The 14,401-nt window shown below is 43.4% G+C and overlaps 1 pseudogene; it reads left to right on the top strand.

Moving 5' to 3' along the window:
• Nucleotides 1-5,635: 5,635 nt before the first annotated feature.
• LOC144302880 (protein disulfide-isomerase A6 pseudogene) lies at nucleotides 5,636-7,666 on the top strand (annotated as a pseudogene).
• Nucleotides 7,667-14,401: the final 6,735 nt, after the last annotated feature.

Here is a 14,401-nt window from a genome sequence, read left to right on the forward strand (position 1 = left end):
AGATCCAAGATTCCTGCTGAGAAGTTAGAAGCCTGGCAGGAGCCCCAGAGTCTCAGAGCAGACCCTCTAGTGCTACCTTGCTGCAGAAGAGTTGCTGGGTTTCCAGAACAAGCAGGGCGAGGGAGTGAGGGCAACAGAGGACAGGAGCGGAGCCTCACCATCTTGGTTGGCACAGTGCTAGGAATGTGGTCGAATGGTTCTAGAATGACTCAGATGTGTACAGAGCCTCAGCCCAGCAGTTGGACCCAGTGCCATGCACTTGACTTTGGTGTCAGCAGCTGGGGCTCGCACGTCAATTCGTTGTCCACACTTGCATTGGATATAGATCTTTTGCATCCTATCTACTTTCAGGGTTGTCATTGCTCATGGGTTCAGAACTTAAATGATGTCCTGGCCCGAAGAATCTCTTCTTTCCAGGTCCAACCAGACATCCATGGGGTGGGGTGTCCAGAATGGAGTTTAAGAGGTAAGCAGACACCTTACAATGCATTCTGTGTGCCCAGAAATAGCTCTTGAAATTCTGCCCTTTGAGACGCTTATTATGGTTGGGGATTCCAAAGTATCTCTGACAAGTACATTAAATAATGATTTATTAATTCATATCTATCGGCAAATGCATTTCATCCCTTTGCTTTCTCCTTGGAGTGGTGCTCTGTTTCAAAAGTCAGGGGGATTTGATTAGGTGGAGGGAGAAGAGGGCAATTTCAGAACTTGGGCCTTTCGGTACCGGAAGATGGGTTTTAGCTTGATGACCAGGTCGGGGTTTCCTGGCTGACTGTTGAAGTGTACTGGATCACCAAAAGGGAGGAGAGCGTCTCGGAGCCAACTCTACAGGGTGGTCTATAGATGACAAAACCCAGAGATCACAGGGCCTGATGCCAGGAGATCTGCATTCCTGTCTCAACTTTGCAACTTAATAGCTCCACTAAATGGGCTTCCATCCCTGACCCTCCCTTCTCTCTGCCATAAAGGAGGGCCAGTCATATAAAATCTTAAAATAAATAAATAAATAAAAATGGGCAGCCTGGCTGGCTCAGTGGTTTAGCACTGCCTTTGGCCCAGGGCCTGGTCCTAGAGACCTGGGATCGAGTCCCATGTCAGGCTCCCTGCATGGGGCCTGCTTCTCTCTGCCTGTGCCTCTGCCTCTCTCTCTCTCTCTCTCTCTCTCTCTCATGAATAAATAAATAAAATCTATTTAAAAAAAAATATGCCAGTCATGCCCGCCCCAACCCCTTCCATTCGGCTGAGTGTGGCTTGGCTTGGGGGAATATGCCCACCGCCATAATAAAATAAATAAATGCAACAGCACATAATATTATTATTACTATTGGAAATGTCCCGAGGGGACTGGCCTCAGCTCGGTCACTATAGAGCTCATCTCAGACAACCAAGGTGACAGGCTGGCCCTGCAGCCACCACCGCCCCCCCTCCCCGTCACCCCCGCTGCATGCCTCTCAGAACCATACACAGAAGCACATGAAATGCCCCATTCAACTTTGCTGAGATCAAAACCTTAAAGAGAACAAGTTCAGCTGATAACAAGCCTTCTTCAGGGAGTTTCAATGGAACAGTTCAGGGTCTGCTGATGCTGGGATGAGATGGACAAAGCATCTGCTTCCGGCCTGGGGAAGAGAGCCGCCAGGGCAGGTGGCCAGGGCCTCAGGGAACAGGAGAGCAGGAGCATGTTTTCACTGCTTACTCTTAGGCCTGTCCAGAGACCCCTGATCATCCAAGAGCAGCCCTGTGGGCCAGCCAATCCTATATGGGACATGGCCTGTCCTGGAGCGGCCCAGGTGTCCGCTGCATGTGGACAGGGTGTTGTGGGTACAATAAAGGAAACTCAAAGGACTGACCCTGCCCACGCGGGAAGGAGGAAAGCCTCAGACGCTCAGCAGGGACAGCACGCAATCGCCTTGCATAAGCGCAGTGGTGGTGTGAGCAGATAGAGTCACCTGGGGTCACACTGGGTTTCAGTCCCTGTTCTACAGGTACAGCTTTTATACCCGTGAAAATAGAAATGAGATTAGCAGTGCTCTCGGACCTACTGATGTGTCAAGAGTTCTTGTATTTTGGAGCCCTGTATAAGTAGCACATCATAATTCATGATACCTTGTTAGTATTAGAGATACATTGTTAATGATTCAAGTGTGGGAGGGAGCATCTTTGAGGGGATGGAGCTTACCATCCTTACCAGGAAGGCCACTGATGATCTCTGAAGAGTTTCTGGTTGCAAATTACTGCCTGGTTTTACTTCAACATCACAGGAATCACAGAACTCAGAGCTTGAAAAAGATGGATTAACCATCTAGTTCAAGCACCTTATTTTAGAGACAAGCTACGACGCAGAAACTCCATCTGACTTCTCTTTGCTTTGTGCAAGGCTCCTGGCACAGACTAGGTGATCCGTAAGTACATGTGAGACAGAACTGAGTTCATTTCCCTGCTGAAAATTTAGTCAGTGCAAGGCAGGGACCCTATTGCCCTGCATTGTGAGATGGAAGGAGAAAAACAAAGGACCTGGGATTAAAGTGTGCAGGGGCTTTGCAGCAGTGCCTTTTAGATAGCATAGTTCAATTGCATTATTCTACATGTAAAATAATACATATTTGTATATGTATGTGTGCGAAGTGTGAGTGTGTGTGTGTATTTTAGCAAGAGGTTAGTGGTGAGGAACAAACAAGGCAGTCCTAATTCTTGCTGGTTATGCATCCTAACTGTGACTTTTCAGCTATTTTGGTTTAGAGGCACAGTAATTCTTTAAAAAAAAAAATCCCTCAGTTGAAAGTTAAATAATTTTTTACCGAAATATGACATTATATGTATTATGTATGCATGCATGCATATATATATCTATCCCATATAATTTGCATTTTTATGGTAAAAGACTGGCCTCACTAGCTGCAAAATTAACATTGAGTTTTATTCCAGTGCTTCAACATCCTCTTGCCTAGCTACTTCCTCAAATGACCTAGATACATTTTGATCCCTGGATGGGGATAGCATGCTGCCCTGGGGAGGATTCGGTATTAGAAATTATTCAGGAGGTCTGGGCTGCTTGTCAAGAGTCTGCTGTTCTTTACTTATGGACTTTGGTTTTCTCATTGGCGTTGGGGCAGGCAGGAGATATGTGCACTAGACTTATTTTATAAATACATATGTAAGTCTTGTTATCTGGCAAAAACTTTTCTAAGTGCTTGTGAATATTAACGTATTTAATCCTCACAACCACCCTATGAGTTACTAGTACTATCCCTATTTTATAGATGAAGCTAAATAATTTGTTCAAATTCTACAGCACTTGAGGAACTCCTAGAAGAGCCCTCTGCCAAGATCAGAATCACTCTGAAACAAAATAAAACTTACCTGGTGGCCTTTCTCTGTTGATGGGTGCTCTCAACTTTTAGGGGTCATACATTCCTTTCAGAATTTGATGACAGCTATAGATCCTTTCCTTGGAAAATAAACATGTGTTGATGATTAATCTACATCCCAAAGCCATCCATGGAACCCAGGTTAAAAACACCTAATATAGGGGCCCCTGTGTGGCTCAATTGGTTAAGTGTCTAGCTCTTGATTTTGGCTCAGGTCATGATCTCAGGGTGGTGAGATAGAGCCCCATATGGGGCTCTGCGCTCAGCAGGGAGCCTGCTCAAGATTCTCTCTCTCTCTCTCCCTCTGCCCCTTCCTCTGCTCGTGCTCTCTCTCTCTCTCTCTCAAATAAATAAATAAATAAAATTTGTTTAAAGCCTTAATATAGTAGAGGAATGCATCAGCACTTTCTTCAGCAACTTATTTCCCATGGGAGCCCCAAACCATAGAGACAGATGTTCCGGAATCTACTATCTACTTTTTGTGCCACATGTCCCGTCTTTTTCAATGACTCTAGATTAGAAATCATCTAGGCAGAGGTAATCTAGTGGTTATTTATGGAGGCCGGGATTCTTGGGTACTTTCACATTCTGCATGATGTATTTCTGCAATATTTAAATATTTCCCTAGAAGCATGTATCACTTTTATAATCAGAAATGGTATGAAATATTTTTAATAAAAAAATCACAAAATTTTCATTATGGATATAATAAAAATATGCAAAATTGTGTACATAGAAGAATATTCATCACTGTGTTGCCTGCAATCCTCCTAAAGGAGAGACTAAATAAACAATGGGGCTTTCTTCAATGCATTGCTGTGTGGCTTCCAAAAAAATCCTGTAAGGTAGCTCTAAATGAATGAACCTCAAGACCTACCATCTGGAGAATAAAGCAAGATTAGAATGGTGTACAGTGTGCTACAATTTCATGGAGGCAAGAGAAAGGAATGCTGTTCGATGCATCTAATGCTTCTGGAAGGATCAGTAAAACCTGGTGAATTCACTGTCTCTGGAAAGTTAGAGCAGAAATGAAGACTTCCTTTCACTCCATGCCCTTTCCTGGTTTTTAACTTTGTTCCATTTATGTATTACCCATTCAGTAAAATACTGTAAAAAAGAATGTGAAAGGTCATGGAGATGCCACTACCTAAGAGGTGTCTTCCCACCATAGGACCTGGCACTGTCTGTCCTTCTGCCTGGAATGACCCTTTCTATCCTCTCTCCCCCTTTGGATGTGAGTTTAGTTGAAAGTTTCTCATTAAAGTCTTCCCTGACCTTCCCAACAAGGTCAAACATCCATCTGTCTGCTTTTGTAATACCATGTGCCTTTCTATCCAAACACTTCTCAGTTGTAGTTTTCCATATATTTCTGTGATTATTTGATCCACGTTTGTCTCTTCCTTCTAGGCTTAAGCTCCTTAAGAAAAGGGTTTTGGGTTTTGCTCGTCAGTATATCCATAAAATTTGGGACATAGTAGTGGACCTGATGTACTGGTACATAGTAGGGTAAATAGTGAATGAGTAGGTGAGCATACATCCCCATCACCAAGTCCACCTACTTTCCTGTCAAGAGGTCAAAGGTCTTCTTAAACACCTAAGAACCTGGACCTCACAATTTCTTCAAGCTGTTCATTATACCTTTAGATACCTCTCACTCTTGGAAATTTCAATCCCATTTGTTCATATTGAGCTAAAATGAATCTTTGTGGCTTCTACCCACTGTATTTAATTCTACCCTTAGCAACACATAGAATGGAACTAATTCCTCTATATGATGATTTTTCAAATATTTGAGCACTTACAGTCTTCTTTTTACCTAACTACACATTTTCAGATTTTTTAAAGATTTTATTTATTTATTCATGAGAGACCCAGAGAGAGAGGCAGAGACAGATAGAGGGAGAAGCAGGCTCCTTGCAGGGAGCCCGACACGGGACTCGATCCCGCGCTCCAGGATCATGCCCTGGGCCCAAGGCAGGCGCCAAACTGCTGAGCCACCCAGGGATCCCCAATTTTCAGTTTTTTCAGCCATTCCTAGCTATAACTTCCTTGAGGGCAAGGAGAGTTTCATATTCATCTCTGTATCTCTAGCCCTCAGCTCAGCTATATTATTTTAACAGAGTCCATTTTTTTTTATAAGCATCGCTTACATTACTCACCTCTGAACATGCTGTACTTTGCCTATGTTCCTCTTACAGTACTGACTAAAATTCTGGACAAATATTGCAGCTTTGGTCTTGCTAGCATACTTCCTTTCTTTCATGGTTCATATCTCTAGTAATGCTGAGATCCCATAAGTTTTGGGGGCAGCCATTGATGACACATAATGAGTCCTGTTTATGAGGGTTTCTTTTTTCCTTCTTTGTAGAGCTCCTGTCTGTACCTTAGAGCATTGCTATGTGTGTGACCTTATGTATTAAAACACTGAACTCGAGTTCAGGCGACAGCTGGACTATGCAGCGGCCCAGGCGCTCGGCATGGCTCACCTGGTGCTGGAAATTTACCGTCGTGCTATTCAAAAAAGCTCCATTTGGAATCTTCCAGATACTATCTACAAAACATGTAAATGTGACTGTGATGATGCACATGCACTGCCTTAGAACACAGGGCAGTTTCACAGTTTATTGCATCAATAGATAAAAAGAAATACGATCATCTTCGTAGATGCTAAAAAGGAAGTAACAGGTCTGATGAGCTGCACCTTCTTCCGAGCAGCAAACGGTCTTTAGTCCTCCAGTGATGATGTGATTGAACTAACACCATCAAATTTCAACCGGAAAGTTACTAGTAGAACTCTAGGCTCCGTGGTGGCCACTGCCAGAGGTTGACACCAGAATGGAAGTAGCAACGGCATTAAAAGATGTTGTCAAAGTCGGTGCAGTGGAGGCAGATAAACGCCAGTCTCTGGGAGGTCAATATGGCATTCAGGGATTTCCTGCCATTAAGATTTTTGGATCCAACAAAAACAGACCAGAAGATTATCAGGGGAGCAGACCTGGAGAAGCCGCCACCGAAGCCGCTCTTGGGCTCTGCGCCAGCTGGTGAGGGACCGCCTTGCGGGGGGGGGGGGGGGTACAGCTCTGGAAAACCAGGTAGGAGTGAAAGTTCTAATACGAAGGACGTGATCGAGCTGCAGTAAGAACGTCCTCGATAATGCCGATGTTTGGATGGTTGAATTCTACGCTCCTTGGCGTGGACACTGCAGAAGCCTCGGCCCGAATGGGCTGCTGCAGCCACAGAGGTGAAGAGCAGATGGGGGGGGGGGGGTGGCCTCGCCGCTGCGGAGGCCACGGGGGTAACCAGCCTCCAGCCAGCCGATGCGGGCTCAGGGCATTCCCTACAATCGAGGTATTTCAGAAGGGACAGTCCCCCGTGGACTATGATGGGGGACCCACACGATCCGACCTCGGGTCCCGGGCCCCGGATTCGTTGTCTGAGACCACGAGATGCGCTGCCTGAGATGTCAACGAGGACATCGCTGAGACCCGCGAGGAGCATCAGGGTGTCGGCCGGGCGGCCCCACATTCTGGACACCCGAGCTGCTGGCAGAAATTCTTACTTAGAAGTTCTTTTGAAGCTGGCAGGCAAATACAAAAAGAAAATGTGGGGGTGGCTGTGGGCAGAAGCTGGAGCCCAGGAGGAACTTGAAAATGCACTGGGGATCGGAGGGCTTGGATACCCTGCCACGGAGTCATTGACGCCCGCAAGATGAAAGTTGCTCTTCTAAAAGGATCTTTCAGCGAGCAAGGCACTAAGGAGTTTCTCTTTGGGGCGTGGATCGACAGCTCCCGGCGGAGGTGGGGCTTTCCCCGCCATCAGCACCCGAGAGCCTTGGGACCGCAAGGACCGCGAGCTTCCCGTGGAAGACGACACTGACCTCAGGGACGTGGAGCTGGACAATCTGGAAAGACGTGAGCTGTGAGAGGCTTGGCACAGACTTCAGTTTTCTTTTCTTGGGAGCGGATCTCCCCAGCGATGAAGGAACATTCTCCACACTCAGATAAGTCTACCAGTGGCCTTTTGAACCAAGAAGCAGCATTTGATTGGTCCTGTGAAAACACTGCAACAGTGAACTTTGCAGCTCAAGAAAACAATGAAAAATTCTATGAATTGTTGTAGCCAGCGAATTGGGTTGTATTCTATCAAGTAATATTTTGAGGAAAACTCGTGGGCTGTTGACATACTTTTCCCTCCCTCTGACTGCTGCTTGAATGTTCTTGGAGGGTGTTTCTTATATTATCAAGTTTTTTAGTGTGATTCTTTCATTTGAATATTAATGCCTTTTTTCCATTAAAAAATAAAATAATATTTTGGATAATGCAAAAAACAAAAACAAAAACAAAACCCCAAAAAACCACTGCACTCAACTGTTAATATTATATTGTTGGTTTGTTTCTCAGACTTTCCAAAGCCAGACCAGCAGCTTGGTGAAACACTATGAGTTCCATGCCAAGAAGGATAATGCACTTTGAAAATATATCTGCTTGGTGTACCTGGGTGGCAAAGTTGGTCAAGCGCCTAACTCTTGATTTCAGCTCAAGTCTTGATCTCAGGGTCATGAGCTTAAGCCCCACACTAGTGGAGTCTACTTAAAAAAAAAAAAAAAAAGATACTTCCATCTGGTGTGGCAAATACTACCCGAGGCTGACTCATGATATTTCCCTCTACCCCATCTTTACCCAATGAGTATCTTCAGAGAAGAAAGAGAGTGTTTGAGTTGCAAGTGAGAATTTTTCAAAAGGCCAACCTCTTTAATCCTTAACTGTCACTAGATCCACTCTTGAGGGCTCTCATAATGCTGAATCTAAGCTCTTAGAGCTAGAGGCTCCTGGGTAAATGTGAGCATGGGCACATCATTGCTAATGTGCACAATGTTTGGCAGAATGCCATCAGGCCAATACATTGAATGTAGCTTCTCTGTCTTTTAGCCAAGAACAAGAGGAGAACCAGTCAATCTCCAACATCATAATAATTCCTCTATGGGGAACATGTTCTGACCTGGTAAAGGGATGCATGCAATGATTTAGTTTCTTTTTCCCATATTCAGCTTTCATGAGCTATATGACAAATGGGTAAAGGATCAGAGCATGCTGAGAACTAATGAACCAGAGGGAGAAATTCATTTAATGACTTAAGTGTGCTTTATCTAATGTGAAATGTAGGTCAATTCACTGTAAATTTATTCATGGGGATTATTTGTCCTTAGCCTGATTACATGGCATGTATTATAAGATTTTGGCCTTGTGTGAAACAGAACAGACCCTGCTTGTCCCTCCCCATCCTTCTCCACCCCTCCCCCTCCCACCCTTTCCCCCTCCCCACAGGTGGCAGGCATCTAGCCACATCCATCAGTGCTTGTCTCAGGAGAAAAGACTGCATTTCAAACTATTCAAAAAATTGATTTGGGGCTCTTTATTACATTTTTTGAGACACTGGAAAAATCTAAAGCCTGAACACCTACACAGAAATTCAGATCTATTGCTGAGTTAGCAGCCAATATAAAGATCAAGCAAAAAGAGGGGTATTTCAGCACTATGTGGGGCTAACTGACTATGTGTTGCAGACAAATTCATCAAACACAGCAATCAGGGAACACATTTTATGAAGTTTAGCTAGCAACTCTTTCTTAATTCTAGTTTTAGAAAGCCAAGACAGCAATCTTACAGGGCTTATTGTCATTATCATCACCAGCATCAGCATCATCATCATCATCATTATTTTATAAACTGAAAATTAGTAACTGAACAGGCCAGTTTGTATTAGTGTGCCGTTAGCTTCACTAGCTCCTTTACCTCTGAGAATCAAAAAGAATCTTCAGTCCTTGGTCCTAAAAGACAGTCCAGTAAAGCAATTTCATTAAAGATTTGAACAAAGGCTTAAGACATTTATTCGTTCAAAACAGATGTCCACGAGATCCGCCTTTTGAAAGGAAGAAATTTGTGGGGCTTAATTCACATTAATATAATTTGTGGTTTAGTGTAGCAATGTGAAAATCCTGTAGTTGTCAAAAAAAGAATCACTTTTCCGCCTTGAGAAAGAGAAAAATGGAATTTAAACTTTTTTTCCTTTTCTAATTTAAGCTTAGGGTTAATTTGACAAGGATGATGCAGGGAAATACTAAGAAACGTTAACTTGGCATTGTGCACTTAGCAAGTAAAGCCAAAAATTTCATACTTTTCCCCAAACCAATTTCATCTCCAAGATAAAGAGTGATGCCTTTTTATGATTCCATAAATTTCAATGAGTTTTACAGAAAAGAATATTACTTTTTGTTTTTTTGTCTCTCTAGTAAAAGAACAAAACTGTGAACTGAGGTTAAATGAGCTCTCCTTGTCTTCCCTGTGGAGTATTTGTATAAAGCCATGGAGAACTCTAGCAAAGTCTCCAAAGTTACTCCTTAAGTCCCATAAAAAGATGATATCAAATCGGATTGTTCCTGGAAGACTTGGCCTTGGAATATAAGTAATAGTAATGCCCTATATTTGTTTGAAACATCACAGTTCATAAGGTACTCTCACTCATACTGTTTCATCTGATCCTCATACTCTCCTGGTGATTTTCAGCAGAGTTTGGTCTTCTAAGGGGGTTAAAGTTCTGTAGCCACCTGGAAAGATCAAATCACACACATCTACTTGACATTTCCTGACTATAAAATACAGAACGAGTGGTTTGGGGTCTCTGTAAATAAGTTAACTTATGTTTAGAGAGTGGGGTATAACAAAACATTCCCTGACTTTAAGCCCAATAATGGGTACTAAGCCTGGGGGTCTCATGTCTCCCACCCCACCTCACTTGGGGGCATGGATTTATGGAGCGGAACGGTTAGCAGAGTTGCCAACCATGTTCAGATGCTTATTCTTTCCCTCTCCATTCCACCAAGCATCTGTTGCAGCAGGCAGGGTCCAGGCAGGAAAACAGAAACCATGCTAGGTATTTAAATAGAGGGGCTTCAATATGGGAAATTGTTTACATAAGTGATAGAAATGTTTAGAAGAAGAAAGTTGAGAAGCCAAACAAAAGATAGTGAAGCAAACTAGAGGTTCCCAATTTCTGGAAGCCTCTACCACTCCTTGACTAAGGGAAAACAGAAAGGGGAGGTATCACCAGAACCCAGGGGCTGGGATCATTAGAGTTAAACTGGGATGAGGTGGGCCAGTTCATCAGGAAATGGAGCCATAAAGATGCCACCCAAGAAAAAAAGGAGAGGAAGAAATACCCTACCCTGTCCTTCCTGCCCTCTGGTCTCCAGTAGCACCTCACATTGGTGGAACACACTTGGAAGATGCAGCCTGTGGGGTTTGGCCCCACTGCCCAAGGCAGAGAGCAGGTTGAGGGGTGAGAAATGGAGCTGAAGGCAAACAGAATCAGGGCCAGTGTAATAACAAAATTTCTCTTTGTGCCAATTGTAGCCTTGAATTCCTGTTAAATGTGCATATGTTGTGACATCATTGTATGTATTACCATGATTCAAGTCAAATAATTTGCCCAAGATCATACAAGTCAAGTGTTGCAGCCAGATCTTTTGATTCTTAGGTCCAGTGCTTTTGCCACTACCCCTGCCTGTTTCCTTCTATATAACTATACTGGAAGGGGCTAGGATAATTCGAGGGTTTAAAAACACTTTCATAGGGACGCCTAGTGGCTCAGCGGTTGAGCGTCTGCCTCTGCCTTCGGCTCAGGTCATGATCCCAGGGTCCTGGAGTAGAGTCCCATATCAGGTTCCTGGCAGGGAGCCTGCCTCTCTCTGCCTGTGTCTCTGCCTCTTTCTTTGTGTCTCTCATGAATAAATAAATAAAATCTTTAAAAAAATAATTAAAAAATAAAAACACTTTCATAGACTCTTAGGTTGGAACTAGCTCAGGGCATTTCAAACTATGTGTTCCAGAGCTCGGAGCTCCACAGAATCCCAAACTTCACCCCTCACTTCAAACTGTTTATCAATTTAATGTTATGCATGAGGGTTCCACTAAGATTTTTTTAAGATTTATTTATTTATTTATGATAGACAGAGAGAGAGAGAGAGAGAGAGAAGGCAGAGACACAGGAGGAGGGAGAAGCAGGCTCCATGCTGGGAGCCCGATGTGGGACTCTATCCCGGGACTCCAGGATCGTGCCCTGGGCCAAAGGCAGGCACTAAACCACTGAGCCACCCAGGGATCCCCGATTCCACTAAGATTTAAAGAAAGTGATACTGCTCAAAGAAAAACATAAAATTGTTCTAGTCTATCTCCCTCAAGTGAAGTAACTGAGGGAGTTAAATGAAATCACAGAGGGTCTTGCTAACAGTAGACTTGAACCCAAACTTACACACAGGTTTTCTGGCTTGTCACTTATCATTCTTGTCAGTGAACCATGCTGGGTGTGCTATAACCAGCTGCTAAGACAGAGTGACAGTGGAGTGAGGGAAAAGGGAGGAGTGATAGGGAAAGGCAGAAGAAATATAGAGACTACTCAGAAGAAGATGATCCAAGGCAAAAACAAAATGAAATCCACTTGAGAATGATGCTTAAAGGATTTAAAGCCATTGTGTTTTGCACATGGGGCAAAACCAAGGATATTCTGTTGAAAATGAGATCCGTTCACAGAAGGGCTAAGAGAAATCAAGGATAGTTGCCAGAAAGTGGAAACAATCCAAATGTGCATCAGCTGGTGAATGGCTAACTTGAAGAATACCCATACAATAGAATACCAATCAGCAGTAAAGGTGCAGGTGCATATTGCGACATGGATGCATCTCATCTACGTTATGCCGAGTGAAGGAAGCCAGACACGAACGACCACATATTGTTTGATTCCGTTTACATGAAATGTCCAAAATACACAAATCTATCAAGACAGAAAACAGATTAGTTGTTGTCTGGGAGTGGGGGTGAGTACAGGGAATGGCTGCAAATGCGCATGAGGTTTCTTTCAGGGGTGAATGGAAAATGTTCTCATACTAGATTGTGGTGACGGTTGCACAACTTCGTAAATCTACTAAAAATCATTGAATTGCACATTTAAAATGAGTGAATTTTATGGTATGCTAATTTTACTTCAATAAACTGCTATTGTTTTTTACAAGATAAAGCAAGGGCTGACTCTAATCTGTTGTCTTGAAGGTACAAAAACTAACCTCCAAAAATCTCATGAGGAAAGAAAAAAATTTTTTGCAGATTTTATTTATTTATTCACGGGAGACACACAGAGAGAGGCAGAGACACAGGCAGAGGGCAAAGCAGGCTCCCCGCTGAGCAGGGAGCCCTTATGTGGGACTCCATTCCAGGACTCCAGGATCACGACCTGAGCAAAAAGCAGACGCTCAACCACTAAGCCACCCAGGCACCCAAGGGAAGAAAAGCTTTCATCAGCTGCTCAGGTAAATGAGGCATGGCTGTTCTTACATTCCTGGGTTGGGTCATAGAGGGCACCAACCATTATTCTGAGCCCCAGAATGGCTCTGTCAGGTAGCACAGTCCTTCCCTGAGATTGCCCAGCACTGCCATTTCCTGGGCTTACAGGTTCTCAAAGCCACATCGCTGCAGATTTGGGGTGAATACAACATGAGCAGTAAAAAAAATTCTTCTCACACCAGAGCACTTGGCACCCCTCATTGTAACGATCTGATTAGGAGCCTACGTTCCTCTCGAGGCTGTCAACTTCATGAGAAAAAGGACAGCAAGCATCTTGTTCACTACTTTCTCCCACCACAGAACACAGGCTTCTCATGGTTCGTTCTAAATAACTATTTGTGAAAAGAATTTAAAAATTATTGGGAACGCTCTAAATAAATAGAGAAACTGGTTCAATGGCCATGGATTAATCCAACAAACATGTAATGGGAACACGACTATACTTAATTCCCACAATATTCCTGTTAGGTAGGTGTTAGGACACCATTCCTTACTGAGGAGCTGAAGTTCAGGAAAGTTAGGTTACTGGTTCAAGGTGGCCAAGAGTGATTTCAAACCAAAGTCTCCTGAAGCTAGATGCAGGGCAGTTTCTTTAAACTTGAGTTTCATAAAAGCAGAATTAGGCTCCTGTTTTTCCATCATATAATGCTTTAGATTTCTTTGATGATTTGTATCAGACATACCCAAAAGGACCATTTGTTTAAAGTTTGATACTTTTTTTATAAAAGATTTTATTTATTTATTCATGAGAGATAGAGAAAGAGAAAGAGAGAGAGAGGCAGAGACACAGGCAGAGGGAGAAGCAGGCTCCACGCAGGGAGCCCGATGTGGGACTCGATCCGGGGTCTCCAGGATCAGGCCCTGGGCTGAAGGCTAAACACTAAACAGCGCTCAACCACTGAACCAGCCAGGCTGCCCTAAAGTTTGATACTTTTAATCAAGATATGCCCATAGCTGCTCAATTATTTTAAAAAAATGTATTGATAAATAGAACCAAAAGGTGGACTGTACCACAAAGGTATCAATCAGTTAAGTAGCTATCAATGAAAGACAGTTTTTATATGTCAGTAATACGTCCCAGAAATGGGATGAACTAAAAATGACTGCATATGAAAGCCTGAGCTTTGCTTAATATCTCTAAAAATTTATTAAATTCTCCAATGGGAAGAGAATTATCTACTCTGGATACTTGACTGATCAACTTTTAGTAAAAGTATATGACAGACCTTACACGGATCACAGACATGGGTGAAGAAATTCAGGCTTCCAAAGGGAGTTATTACAACTTTGGAGATTATTCCTTCTGACTGTCCCCTCTTGGTGCATGGTCATCACCATGCTGCAGAGGGGAATCATTCCCTCCTTGACTCCATATTCTCACCTTCCAGGGTTAGCTGCTTACTCACAGGTGGTGACGGATACATTTCTAGAATCTTCTCTTACTCTCCTCCCTTCCACCTCCTTCTCTTTATCTGTTGATTATCTCCAGAGTCCATTCTTTAGTCTTTAGGTAAGTTGTCCAGGAATAATGAGACTCTTTGATATTACTACTCTTACTTGATAAGGAAGACGAAAAGCATAATCAACCACGTATACCTACAGGAAGAATGAGGCCCCCGGTGTCACATATAGTGTCAG

The sequence above is a fragment of the Canis aureus genome, chromosome 32 (assembly GCF_053574225.1).
Source record: "Canis aureus isolate CA01 chromosome 32, VMU_Caureus_v.1.0, whole genome shotgun sequence".
In the NCBI taxonomy this organism is placed as follows: Eukaryota; Metazoa; Chordata; class Mammalia; order Carnivora; family Canidae; genus Canis; species Canis aureus.